The following is a 14,575-nucleotide window of genomic DNA, read 5'->3' on the forward strand; positions in this document are numbered from 1 at the left end:
AAACCTTCCTAAATAATTGACTTCTAGCTAACTTTGGGATGCTTCAGAGGGCCCCTGAGACCTCCCAAAGAGAGATATTAAACAACATGAGTTCATTTGGCATGTTAAACTACATGGGAAGTGTTGTCAGAAGGAGTGATGAATCTTCTCATGTTATATTGTATGGTTGATGAAGCTAATATAGATTTCCTAGAAATTATGTGACATTCATGAAAATCTGATATCTTCTGGTAAAATACTGTCAGTTATAATTCCAGTTATCATATTAAAGTGTTTCAAGTCACAGCGATGACCAGATTACTTTGTTAATTTCAATTTAATCAGGTTTTAAACATGCCTTCTATGGTTTCACACTGATGCCTTTGCAAAAATACTGCTACTTCAAGATATATGGAAAAGACTTTCCTAAGCTTACCCATAAGCAATTTTTTTTTGTTTGTTATCTGGTAAGCTGGTACCAGACTGGAATTTAATCTACTTTCTAGGTTAAGAGAACACAGTTTTCTTAGAATGCAGCTTTCAATCACAGATTATGAATTTCTTTACGCTTCAGTGATTTATATTTATTTTTATAATTTTTTTTTCAGTAAAGTAAATAAGCATTATTTAAGATTATGGTACCTGTAGGATGGACAAAGCTTTCCCCACTCCTGCAAATTCCCTTAACTTCTCAGAGTCTTCTGATGGGACCAAGGTCTCATTTCTCTCCAGAAGGACAATCCAAGCTTTTTATCAGCTGATCTGCCCCTGATATCAGAGGCAGTTTGAGCACTATTTGGTCTATAATTTAGGCATTAAACTATGACTACATAAAGGAAAGATTACTTCTTGATGCAGGATGGCCATGATATTCCTTGGATTTCAGAGAAAATTGGTTAAAATGAAACTTTTTTTCCTTGGAAACTGCAAAGCTGGTTTTTTTTAGCATATGCAATTCAAAACATCTAGGTTGTTAGGTCAGTTTTCATTCCAATCCCAAAGAAAGGCAGTGACAAAGAATGTTCAAACTGCCACACAATTGCATTCATCTCACACGCTAGTAAAGTAATGCTCAAAATTCTCCAAGCCACTCTTCAACAATATGTGAACCGTGAATTTCCAGATGTTCCAGCTGGTTTTAGAAAAGGCAGAGGAACCAGACATCAAATCGCCAACATCCACTGGATCAAGGAAAAAGCAAGAGAGTTCCAGAAACACATCTACTTCTGCTTTATTGACTATGCCAAAGCCTTTGACTGTGTGGATCACAATAAACTGGGGAAAATTCTGAAAGAGACGGAAATACCACACCACCTGACTTGCTTCTTGAGAAATCTGTATGCAGGTCAGGAAGCAACAGTTAGAACTGGACATGGAACAACAGACTAGTTCCAAATAGGAAAAGGAATATGTCAAGGCTGTATATTGTCACCCTGCTTATTTAACTTATATGCAGAATATATAGTGAGAAACATTGGGCTGGATGAAGCACAAGCTGGAATCAAGATTGCCAGGAGAAATATCAATAACCTCAGATATGCAAATGACATCACTCTTATGGCAGAAAGGGAAGAAGAACTAAAGAGCCTCTTGATGAAAATGAGAGGAGAGTGTAAAAGCTACCTTAAAGCTCAAAATTCAGAAAACTAAAATCATTGCATCTGACCTCATAACTTCATGGCAAATAGGTGGGAAAACAGTGGAAACAGGGGCCGACTTTATTTTTGGGGGGCTCGAAAATCACTGCAGATTGTGAGTGCAGCCATGAAATTAAAAGACGCTTGGTGCTGCTGCTGCTAAGTCACTTCAGTCGTGTCCAACTCTGTGCGACCCCATAGATGGCAGCCCACCAGGCTCCCCCATCCCTGGGATTCTCCAGGATGAACACTGGAGTGGGTTGCCATTGCCTTCTCCAATGCATGAAAGTGAAAAGTGAAAGTGAAGTCGCTCAGTCGTGTCTGACTCTTAGCGACCCTATGGACTGCAGCCTACCAGGCTCCTCTCTCCATGGGATTTTCCAGGCAAGATTACTTGAGTTTGTTGCCATTGCCTTCTCCAAAAAGACGCTTATGACTTGGAAAGATGACCAAACTAGACAGCATATTAAAAAGCAGAAATGTTACTTTGCCAACAAAGATCCGTCTAGTCAAGGCTGTGGTTTTTCCATGTGTCATCTATGGATGTGAAAATTGGACTATAAAAAAGTTGACCACCAAAGATTTGATGCTTTTGAACTGTGGTGTTGGAGAACACTCTCGAAGGTCGCTTAGACTACAAGGAGACACAACTACTCCATCCTAAAGAAAATCAGGCCTGAATATACATTGGAAGGACTAATATGAACCTGAAACTCCAATACTTTGGCCACTTGATGCGAAGGGCTGAATCATTTGGATGTCACTTTGATTTGCCTGTGAGTGTGGGAGCCCATCCTAGGCGCAGGACATCAGGGGCTATTGTCACTGAATAATGACGTTAAGGAGAAGGAAATGGCAACCCACTCCAGTGTTCTTGCCTGGAGAATCCCAGGGACGGCGGAGCCTGGTGGGCTGCCTGGTGGTTGCACAGAGTCGGACACGACTGAAGTGACTTAGCAAAGAGGTTAATGCAAGCCCGTTCCAGCCCTGTGTGACTCTCAGCACACAAGAGACTGAGAAACCTATTTCCTTGGAGGAAGGAAAGGCAGTGAGAATGTGCTTTCAGGGCCTTGATATTTCATGGGAGTGTGGGAGCCCTCCCTTGGCTCGGGGCCCCAGGGGCCATTGCCACTGCAAAATGACCTCCCAGCCAGCACTTCCCAGCCGAGGGTTTCTCTCAGCCCGCAGGTGGCTGGGGATGCTATCATCCTTGGAGGCAGGAAAGGCAGGCCCAGAGAGTGGGTTTTCAGTCCTCTAGTGTGCAGCCAGTGTGTGGCTCCTAAGACGCCAGTCCTCCAGATCTTCTCCCAGGGCCTCAATTCCCGAGTCAGGGCCAGGTGTCTGCCTGCACTCTGTGAGCCTTGCAAACACTTTCCTAGGTCAGAGTTGTCCAGCCAATGGGGAAGGAGGCTGCAGGAGTGCTTCGGAGGTGGTCGGGTGCAATGCTGGTGTCACCTGGCAGATGGCACCTGGAACCTCCCATGTGTGCCTGGCAAAGGGTGGCGTGCCGGCCCCTGGCGTGCCCAAACCAAAGCAGGGAGTAAAGCTTGCTTTGGCAGAAGGAAGGAAACAGCCATGGGAGGACTTTGCAAGCAGTTGCTGCGTCACCCCACATTAGGGCTCCCTGGACTAAATGCCAGGTGGGGCCCCTAGTTCCAGGCTCCAGGTGGGAGCCCAGGGTGTTCTGCCCGCAGGAGACGAGCACGGTGCAGACAGGCCTAGGCTCGTGAGCTCTCTCCTTCACACCAAACATGCCGGAAGAGCTGTGTGGAGGTTGCCTGGACGTTCCCTGGAAGTGTGGGAGCCCTCCCTGGGTGCAGGGCCCAGGGGCCATTGCCACTGCACAATGACTTCCCAGCCAGCACTTTCCAGGTGGGGGTGACTCTCAGCCCACCAGCGGCTGGGGACGCTACTTCCTTGGAGGCAGGAAAGGCAGCTCATGAAAGTAGGTTTTCAGGCCTCTAGAGGTCAGCCAGAGTGTGGCTCCTCAGAAGCCAGACCTCCGGGCCTACTCCTAGGGCCTCAATTCCCGAGTCAGGGCCGTGTGTCTGCCTTCACTCTGCGAGCCTTACAATCACATTCCTACGTCACTGCAGTCCTTCCCATGGGGAAGGATGCTGCGGGAGTGCATCGGAGGGGGTTGCGTGCCTTCCAGCGGTCATCTGGTCGAAGGCACCTGGCACCTCCCATGGGACCCCCAGCAGGGGTGGCAGGCCGGCCCCTGGCATGCCAAATTCTGGGGAGGGGAGCAAAGTTAGCACAGGCAGAAGGAATCAAACAGCCACGGGAGGCCTTTGTAAGCAGTTGTTGGGCTGCCCTGCATTAGGGCTCCCCAGGTGAAAAATGCCAGGTGGGGCCCCTAGGCCCAGGCTCCAGGTGGGCACCCAGGGTGTTCTGCCTGCAGGAGCTGAGCACGGTGCAGACAGGTCTAGGCTCATGAGTTCTCTCCTGCAGAGCAAATGTGCCGGAAGAGCTCTGTGGTGGTTCCCTTGAAGTTCCCTTGAGTGTGGTAGCCTTCCTTGGGTGCGTGGCCCCAGGGGTGATTGCCACTGCCAAATGACCTTCCAATCAGCACTTCCCAGGAAGGAGTGACTCTCAACCCACAGGAGGATGGGGACATTATCGTCCTTGGAGGCAGGAAAGGCAGCCCCAGAGAGTGGGCTTTCAGGCCTCGAGAGCACAGCCAGTGTGAGCTTCCTCAGACACCAGACCTCCAGGCCTGCTCCCAGGGCCTCAATTTCTGAGTCAGGGCTGGGTGTCTGCCTGCACTGTGTGAGCCTTCCAAACACATTCCTAGGTTAGTGGAGTCCTACCCATGTGGAAGGAAGTTGTGGGAGTCCGTCGGTGGGGGCTGTGTGTCATGCTAGATTCACCTGGCTGAGGGCACCTGGCACCTCCCATGGTCCCTGGCGAAGGGTGGAAGGCCAGCCTCTGGCATGCTCAAAGCCTGAGCAGGGAGTTAAGATAGCTCTGGCAGAAGGAAGTAAACAGCCACAGGAGGCTTTTGCAAGCAGTGGCTGGGCTGCCCTGCGTTAGGGCTCCCCAGGTGAAAAATGCCAGGTGGGGCCCCAGGCCTGGGCTACAGGTGGGTGCCCAGGTTGTTCTGTCGCAGAGATGAGCACAGTGCAGACAGGCCTAGACTCGCGAGCACTTTCCTACAGAGCAAACGTGCTGGAAGGGCTGTGTGGAGGTTGACTCGATGTTCCCTGGGAGTGTGGGAGCCCTGCCTGGGTGTGGGGCCCCAGAGCCCATTGCCACTGCAAAATGACCTCCCAGCCAGTGCTTCCCAGCCAGGGGTGACTATCAGCCTGCAGGTGGCTGGGGATGCTATCATCCTTGAAGGCAGGAAAGACAGTCCCAGAGAGTGGATTTTCAGGGCTCTAGAGTGTAGCCAGTGTGTGGCTCCTCAGACGCCAGACCTGTGGGCCTACTCCCAGGGCCTCAATTCATGAGTCAGGGCCGGGTGTCTGCTTGCACTGCGAGCCTTGCAAACACATTCCTAGGTCAGCACGGTCCTTCCCATGGGGAAGGAGGCTGCGGGAGTGCGTCAGAGTTGGCTGGGTGCCATGCTGGGGTCACCTGGCCGAGGGTACCTGGCAACTGCCATGGGCCCCTGGCGAGGGGTGGTGGGCCGTCCACTGGCATGCCCAATGCCAGAATGGGGAGCAAAGCTAGCTCTAGCAGAAAGAAGCAAACAGCCACGGGAGGCCTTTGCTAGCAGTTGCTGGGTCACCCCCTGTTAGGGGTCCCCAGGAAAAAAATGCAAGTTTTGGCCCCTAGGCCCGGGCTCCAGGTGGGCACCCAGGGTGTTCTGCCCACAGGAGCTGAGCATGGTGTAGACAGGCCTAGGCTCACTACCTCTCTCCTGCAGAGCAAACGTGCCGGAAGTGCCGTGTGGAGGTTGCCTTGACGACGTTCCCTGGGAGGGAGGGAGCCCTCCCTGGGTGCGGGGCCCCAGGGGCCATTGCCACTGAAAAACTACCTCCCAGCCAGCGCTTTCCAGCCGGGGGTGACTCTCACCCCGCAGGCGGCTGAGGATGCTATCGTCCTTGGAGGCAGGAAAGGCAGCCCCAGAAAATGAGTTTTCGGGTCTCAGTTTCTGAGGAGGAAAAGAGGATGAAAGGACACTTAGGTAGCTGTTTGGCTCTGAAGGAGGGCAATCTGATTCTTACAGCTGGGCTTCCCTTCTCCCTACCTTTGAATATTTGCTGGAAGGACCAATGCTGAAACTGAAGCTCCCATACATTGGCCACTAATGGAAAGAGCCGATTCATTGAAAAAGACACTGATACTGGAAAAGATTGAGGGCAGGAGGAGAAGGGGGCAACAGAGGATGAGATGGTTGGATGGCATCACTAACTCAATGGACAAGAGTTTGAGCCAACTCCGGGAGATGGTGAAGTACAGGGAAGTCTGGTCTGCTGCAGTTCATGGGGTCACAAAAAATCAGAAACACTTGAGCAACTGAACAATAACTTTCCTTCAGCCAGCTAACCCCCTGTAGTTGGTCTCTGGCAATGCCGCCACAGGACATGGTTTTGGCACCCCAGGATGCATGAGCTCACAAGGTTGTTTTCTTTTAATTTTTTAAGATCAGTCTTTATTTATTTTCACCATGCTTCACCACATGCGGGATCTTAGTTACCTACCCAGGGTATGAACCTGTGCCCCCTACTCTGGGAACACAGAGTCTTAACCAATAGACCGACAGGGAAGTTTCTCACAAGATTGTTTATACTGTACTGTGCTTTCGTTTCAGTGTCCTGGACGTTGTCTGGGTCGCACTGTGAGGATGCAGCAGCATCACATAATTTGTCAGCACCCCAACAGTTCTGAGTCTGGCTGTGATGACACAAAGAGGTACTGGCCCCACCCTAGGGCAGCACACAACCTCTCCCACCTCAGATAAGCACTATGATGTCTGAAAACGGCATCATCCTTCCCATACACCACCTCTCATAATGCACAGTTCCTACTCAGTTATGATTTCTTGTGGTGCCATCCTCAGTGGTTTATGTTATGCTGTTGCTGTTCCATCACTAAGGTGTGTTCGACTCTTTGCAACCCTGTGGACTGCAGCATGCAGTCTGTAGGGAAGCCCTGTCCTTCAAATCTCCTGAAGTTTGCTCAAATTCATGTCCATTGAGTTGGTGATTCTTTCTAACCATTTCATCACCTTGATTTCCTTTAGGATTGATTGGTTTGATCACCTTGCTATCCAAGGGACTCGAAAGAGTCTTCTCTTGAAACCATCGCAATTTGGAAGCATCAGTTCTTTGGTGCTCAGCCTTCTTTATGGTCCAGTTCTCACATCGGTATGTGACTACTGGAAAAACCATAGCTTTGACTATATGGACTTTTGTTAGCAAGGTGATGTTTCCACTTCTTAATATGCTGTCTAGGTTTGTCATAGCTTTCCTTCAAAGGAGAAAGCATCTTTTAATTTCATGGCTGCAGTCATCATCGCAGTGATTTGGGAGCCTAAGAAAAGAAAATTTGTCACTGCTTCCACTTTTCCCCTTCTATTTGGCATGAAGAGACTGGATGCCATGATCTTATTAGGCTTTTGAATGTTGAGTTTCAAGCCAGCTTTTTCACTCTGCTCTCTCACCCTTATCAGGAGGCTCTTCAGTTCCTCTTCACTTTCTGCCATTAGAGTGGAGTGGTATCCTCTGCATATCTGAGGTTGTTGATATGTCTCCTAGCAATGCTGATTCCAGCTTGTACTTCATTCAGCCCGGCATTTTGGATGATGGACTCTATGTATAAGTTAAAGAAGCAGGGTGACAATATACATCCTTGACATCCTCCTTTCCCAATTTGGAACCAGTCAGTTGTTCCATGTCCTGTTCTGTTACTTCTTGACTCATATACAGGCTTCTCAGGAGACAGGTAAGGTGGTCTGGTATTCCCTTCTCTTTTTGGAATTTTCCAAAGGTTGTTGTGATCCAGGTGATCCACATAATCAAAGGCTTTAGCATAGTTGATGAGGCAAAGAAGAAGTAGAAGTGTTAGTCACTCGGTCATGTGCAACTCTTTGTGACCCCATGGCCTGTAGTTTGCCAGGCTTCTCTGCCTGTGGGGTTTTCCAGATAAGAATATGGGAGTGAGTTGCCATTCCATTCTCCAGGGAGTCTTCCTGACCCAGGGATTGAACCCGGGTCTCTTGCATTGCAGGCAGAGTCTTTGCCATCTGAGCTACCAGAGAAGCAAAAGTAGAAGTTTTTCTGGAATTCCCTTGGTTTCTCTATGATCCAGCGAATTTTGGCAATTCAATCTCTGGTTCCACGTTGCAGGTGGATTCTTTACCAGCTGAGGGACAAGAGAAGCCCAAGAATACTGGAGTGGGTAACCTATCCTTTCTCCAGCAGGTCTTCCTGACCCAGGAATAGAACTGGGGTCTCCTGCATTGCAGGCAGATTCTTTACCGACTGAGCTATCAGGGAAGCCCTGATACATTCACTATATGTGTTGTCTTAAAAATTTGTTACTTGTATGGTGTCTTATAGGCTCACAGCTTAAAAAAACAAAACAAAACAAAGAACATTGTTCCTGACCTCCCTACTGAGCTGACTTTTAGATCATACTATACTAATTCCATATAGTTTGTTGTTTAGTCATTTAGTCTTAAAAAGAGTGACACTTTTGTGACCCAAAGGACTGTAGCCCACCAGGCTCCTCTGTCCATGGGATTTCCCAGGCAAGAATACTGCAGTGGGTTGCCATTTCCTTTTCCAGGGAACATACACTTTAGTTACCAATTAAACTGCTAAGAGTGATGTTTAAAGAATGTGTGTATTCAGTTATTATCTATTTAAAATATAAATCATTACTGTTATTGTGTATGGCATCACTTTTATAAAAAGGCCTCATATTAGGACATAGCCATTCAGTTATATCACATAAGAGTGAAAAGACTGTAAGGCTAAATATGCAATTACATTATTAACAAAAAATATAGAAACAGTATGAACTAACCAGATAACCTATTGTTGGAAAAATAAAGAACTGCCCAAAGCAACAGTGTTATAAGATCAGATTGATTTTTGGAAAGAAACTGGTCACATATCGTCCAGCCTCTTCCACCCTGCAGTTGGTTGCCAGCAGGCAGAAGGTATTCCATGCTGGAAGGCCTAGAGGAGCAGGTGGCCTGTGTGAGGATCCAACATTGTCTCACTGGGTGAACACGCCTGTTTCATTCTGAAGTTCAGTATCAGGGACTATCTGCTAACAGAGGTAAGTGTCATCCTCTATCCCAGCCTTTATCAGTATAAAAGGCAATATTTTGGTTCTCTCCCTGCTAACTCTTTTGGTTTGTTCAGAACTGGAATGGTGAAGAGCATTGCTATTTATTTGACTTTCTCAAAGGCGGCAGTATGCTCAGTAGTTTCATACTTGGAAGAAAGGAGAAATGCCAACTCAAAATGGCATAATGTGACAAACCGGACATAATGCTTGTTCAGTAGTATTCTTTGTTTTCTTGGTTTGAGACAGAGAAAACCAAGTGGCTGAATTTGCATAGGAACCCAGGTCTTTTAACTTTCAACCAAGCAAATGGTCTTTTTTCCTCACTATACAGTATTATTTTGACAAAAGAGAAAGAAGTTTTCTCCTAAGCCTTGGAGGCTTAAGTTTGGCAATCTGCCAGAACTGTGATTTGATGTTGGATGTCAAAGCTAAAGGTTAAGTTTTGGGGTTTTGGTGCTTTAATTTTGGAAATGGCAAGTTGCCTTTATAGGTTGGGACAGTGTCCAGCTTTCCTTTTTTAACTTGTTGTCTCTCCAGAGGCCGAACTATCACCACAGGACGAACTTTGTAAGAATTAAAATTCCATTTGTGGGTGGTGCCAAGATCAATCACCACCTATTTTGGTTTATATTCTTCTGGTGCATGGCGAGGCTGTTTGTCTATTTCATAAGGACGATAATTCGACCTGAAATATATAAGTTTGAAACATAGCCTCATGGGTTCTTTTGTTTTTAACTCTTTCAGTGTTAAAGTTTTCAAGACTTTCACTAGAAAAGTCTAGAAGATATTAAAATGATGATGGTTGGTACACTACTTGAAAGAGATTATTGAATTCCTTTATGCCCTCAGTTCAGTTCAGTTCAGTCGCTTAGTTGTGTCCGACTTTTTGCGACCCCATGAATCACAGCACGCCAGGCCTCCCTGTCCATCACCAACTCCCAGAGTTTACCCAAACCCATGTCCATCGAGTCGGTGATGCCAACCAACCATCTCATCCTCTATCGTCCCCTTCTCCTCCTGCCCCCAATCCTTCCCAGCATCAGGGTCTTTTCCAATGAATCAACTCTTCACATGAGGTGGCCAAAGCATTGGAGTTTCAGCTTCAACATCAGTCCTTCCAATGAACACCCAAGACTGATCTCCTTTAGGATGGACTGGTTGGATCTCCTTGCAGTCCAAGGGACTCTCAAGTCTTCTCCAACACCACAGTTCAAAAGCATCAATTCTTCGGCACTCAGCTTTCTTCATCGTCCAACTCTCACATCCATACATGACCACTGGAAAAACCATAGCCTTGACTAGATGGACCTTTGTTGGCAAAGTAATGTCTCTGCTTTTCAACATGCTATCTAGGTTGGTCATAACCTTCCTTCCAAGGAGTAAGCGTCTTTTAATTTCATGGCTGCAGTCACCATCAGCAGTGATTCTGGAGCCCCAAAAAGTAAAGTCTGACACTGTTTCCACTGTTTCCCCATCTATTTTCCATGAAGTGATGGGACCAGATGCCATGATCTTAGTTTTCTGAATGTTGAGCTTTAAGCCAACTTTTTCACTCTCCTCTTTCACTTTCATCAAGAGGCTCTTTAGTTCTTCTTCATTTTCTGTCATAAGGGTGGTGCCATCTGCATATCTGAGGTTATTGATATTTCTCCCGGCAATCTTGATTCCAGCTTGTGTTTCTTCCATCCCTGCGTTTTTCATGATGTACTCTGCATATAAGTTAAATAAGCAGGGTGACAATATACACCCTTGACATACTCCTTTTTCTATTTGGAACCAGTCTGTTGTTCCATGTCCAGTTCTAACTGTTGCTTCCTGACCCACATACAGGTTTCTCAAGAGACAGGTCAGATGGTCTGGTATTCCCATCTCTTTCAGAATTTTCCCCAGTTTATTGTGATCCACACAGTCAAAGGCTTTGGCATAGTCAATAAAACAGAAATAGATGTTTTTCTGGAACTCTCTTGCTTTTCCGATGATCCAGCAGATGTTGGCAATTTGATGTCTGGTTCCTCTGCCTTTTCTAAAGCCAGCTAGAACATCTGGAAGTTCACGGTTCACGTATTGCTGAAGCCTGGCTTGGAGAATTTTGAGCATTACTTTACTAGCATGTGAGATTAGTGCAATTGTTAGGTAGTTTGAGCATTCTTTGGCATTGCCTTTCTTTGAGATTGGAATGAAAACTGACCTTTTCCAGTCCTGTGGCCACTGCTGAGTTTTCCAGATTTGCTGGCATATCGAGTGCAGCACTTTCACAGCATCAACTTTGAGGATTTGAAATAGCTCAACTGGAATTCCATCACCTCCACTAGCTTCGTTCGTAGTGATGCTTTCTAAGGCCCACTTGACTTCACATTCCAGGATGTCTGGCTCTAGGTGAGTGATCACACCATCGTGATTATCTGGGTCGTGAAGATCTTTTTTGTACAGTTCTTTTGTGTATTCTTGCCACCTCTTCTTAATATCTTCTGCTTCTGTTAGGTCCATACCATTTCTGTCCTTTATCGAGCCCATCTCTGCATGAAATTTTCCCTTGGTATCTCTAATTTCCTTGAAGAGATCTCTAGTCTTTCCCATTCTGTTGTTTTCCTCTATTTCTTTGCACTGATCGCTGAGGAAGGCTTTCTTATCTCTCCTTGCTATTCTTTGGAACTCTGCATTCAGATGGGAATATCTTTCCTTTACTCCTTTGCTTTTCGCTTCTCTTCTTTTCCCAGCTATTTGTAAGGCCTCCTCAGACAGCCATTTTGCTTTTTTGCATTTCATTTCCATGGGGATGGTCTTGATCCCTGTCTCACTGGTGCACAGGCATATAAATCCCCCCGCTGGATGGCATTGGAGTTTGCGCCTTGGATAGGAGCCCACAAATGCGTGCGTGCATGCAAAGTCGTTTCAATCGTGTTTGCGACCCTATGGACTGTAGCCCGCCAGGCTCCTCTGTCTATGGGATTCTCCAGGTAAGAATACTGGAGTGGGTTGCTGTGCACTCCTCCAGGGGATCTTTTCAAACTAGGGATGGAACCTCCTCTTCTGGGTCTCCTGCATTGGCAGGCGGGTTCTTTATCACTAGCGCCACCCGGAAAGTGCCAGGAACCCACAAAGTAGAACTGCTTTACTCGAGATAGCTGGTGGGATGCACAGCCAGCATTCGGGGACCTGGGAATAAGTCGGGACGTCGCTGTGCCCGCGTCCCCGCACCTCCGCGGGGCAGCCACTCTGAGGCCTTCGTCCCTCCCGCGGCCCTAGCTCACTTCCGAGCCCGGCCGCCGCCACGCCCGCCGTTGCTTACCCACAAATACAAATCTGACACAGACAACAGGTCCTCGTGCTCCCGGCTCCTACGAACTCGCAGCTTCGGCCCTTCCAACGCGCCCTCCATAGCCAAGGCAACCGCGGGAGCCCAGGAGACGCAAGCGGCTCCGGCTTCCGGAGGCGACAGCGACGCACGCGGGTCAAAGGTCGTGCGTCGTTAGCCCCACGGCCGGCGCGCGGGCATTCGGGAGACACCTAGTTGTGGGCGCCTGCGACGTGCGTGGTGTGGTTGGCGCCGGGGTCCGAGCGTGGTGTGGTTGGGCGGCGGGAGCCAGCGAGTGCGGGCCCGCAGGGTGCTGGGCGTCCTCCTCTGGCAGCTCCAGGCGGTGGGGGGACCTGGGGCGCCGCGGCGGCGGCCCAGGGCCAGGGGCGAACTCGGGCTGAGAGCGGCTGCCACAGAGCTTAAGTGTCTGCTCGTGCCCGACTGCTTTTCAGTGTGCACCCGGAGTCCTCAGAGAAGAAGAGAGTGATGAAGAGGGGAAGGTGGAGATGAGGGTTTATTGTTTCTTTTCCCCAATGTGGGAAGGAATGAAAGACGTTCATTGCACCTGCTCAGCAAATAAGCACGTGACCCAAAACTTTATTCGGGCTCGGTAGCAGTCATCAAGCTGAATCTTCCCCCTCCAGTGAAAGAAGCGGGAGTGATAGGAGGAAGGACTTGGAAAAAGATCGAGGAGCAGAAGGAGAGATGTCAGCATCTTCTCTCCTGCTTACGACCCTTGCGATACGTCATCACTGAGCTGGAGAAATTCACCCCAGTAGAGAGTACAGGCGGAGAAGGCAATGGCAACACACTCTGGTACTCTTGCCCGGAGACTCCCAGGGACAGATTAGTCTGGTGGGCTGCACAGTCAGACACGACTAAAGCGACTTAGCAGCAGCAGCAGAGAGTACAGGGCAGAGTTCCTGGTGTCACTGGGCACCCAGCCCTAAGGAGTTCTGTGATTCATCGCAGATCCAGAAGGGTGAGTAAAATCCACAGTCGTAGTACAGTAGTTGCTGCAGTGCTCAAATTGGACTTAGGTCTGGGTGGGTATCTGCCTTTAATAAGCGGTTCGTTGGGTTTTTACTTGAAAGAACTTGAGAAATCTTGTCAGTTACCAGTATTAAAACCCCTTTTTTATTGTCCAGATCTTTAGTCATTTGCAATACGTTTTTAATTTTTAGTCACAGGAAATAAGTGACCATGGTGCTCAATAGTTTGGATAAGATTCAACTCCAGAAAAACACTGCTAACATTCGGAATATCTGTGTTTTAGTTCACGTAGACCATGGTAAGAGCCCTTTATAAATAGCTTGTTTTCATTAATTAAGGGGGTGTGTCTCCACACATGTCATTGGAGTGATGCTAAGTTGCTAGTCTTATTTCTTTTAAAAGTTTGATGTGGTAGAACACAGCCAACTAGGGATTGGTGTTCTTCTAGATAGTATACTGTGTTGGTTTTTAAATGAGAAGTTGGGTTTTTGTTAAACTATAAAGTATTTTTGAAATGGCTTTCTAATATAACACGTCTGTAGTCTTAACATAATATTCTCAGAAGCTGTGTTCTAAGTTCAGGGTTCTTTGCCCTCTATGTCAGATGGTAGAAATTTATGAACCGGGCACCCCTTCAGCTGTAGAGGTGATTTGGGGGTTGAGGCAACACAAAGAGAGACTGGCAAAACGTAGATGATAAGGGTTGAGAGAGCTGGAGAGTCAGGAAGCTAGGAATGGGTTAAGAAAAGGCTTTATAGCATAATTAGTATTAGAGATGAACCCTGAAGGGTGGTTCAAGATGGTAGATGGGGACCCTCATTTCAAGTGGGAATAGTGTCAGAAGGGAAGAAAGAAATGTATGTGACCAGAGGCTGGGACACAAGAGGGCAAGGTGGGCTGATCCATGGTGCTTAGTTCCCAACAAACATTGCTTTCATGCCACAGCATCACCTCCTGCTAAGCCTGCTCTTGGTTTCAAACTGCTTTTTGTTCACCCAGTCACAGCAAAGTGATAGGAGGTGGGACTGTGAAATAAAACCTATATTCCATCCTGAAAGTGAGGGAGGAGGAGATAGAAGTGAAGAGATAGGCTATGCTGTATCTTAAAGACCCCTTCCTGCCAGCGAGGCGCTAGGATAAGAATAGGGCCTTGTTGTTGTTTAGTCGCTCAGTCGTATCTGACTGTGCAACCCCTGGACTGTAGCCCGCCAGGCTCCTCTGTTTTGGGGATTCTCCAGGCAGTAATACTTAAGTGGATTGCCATTTCCTTCTCCAGAGGATCTTCCTCACCCCCCAGTGATTGAACTCACATCTCCTGCATTGGCAGGCAGAGTCTTTACACTGAACCACCAGGGAAGCTCCTGTGTCAAGTATGCCTCAATCAAAAAAAAGTTACTGGACAGCTTTTAAAGAGAGGTTGATC

The 14,575-nt window shown here is 47.7% G+C and overlaps 1 pseudogene; it reads left to right on the forward strand.

The window, feature by feature from the left end:
- The first annotated feature begins 13,362 nt into the window (after nt 1–13,362).
- LOC145540430 (elongation factor-like GTPase 1) overlaps nt 13,363–14,575 on the forward strand; it is a 63,517-nt pseudogene continuing 62,304 nt past the window's right edge.

This window comes from Giraffa tippelskirchi, chromosome 3 (assembly GCF_054371585.1).
Source record: "Giraffa tippelskirchi isolate mGirTip1 chromosome 3, T2T-mGirTip1v1.2.pri, whole genome shotgun sequence".
NCBI lineage: Eukaryota > Metazoa > Chordata > Mammalia > Artiodactyla > Giraffidae > Giraffa > Giraffa tippelskirchi.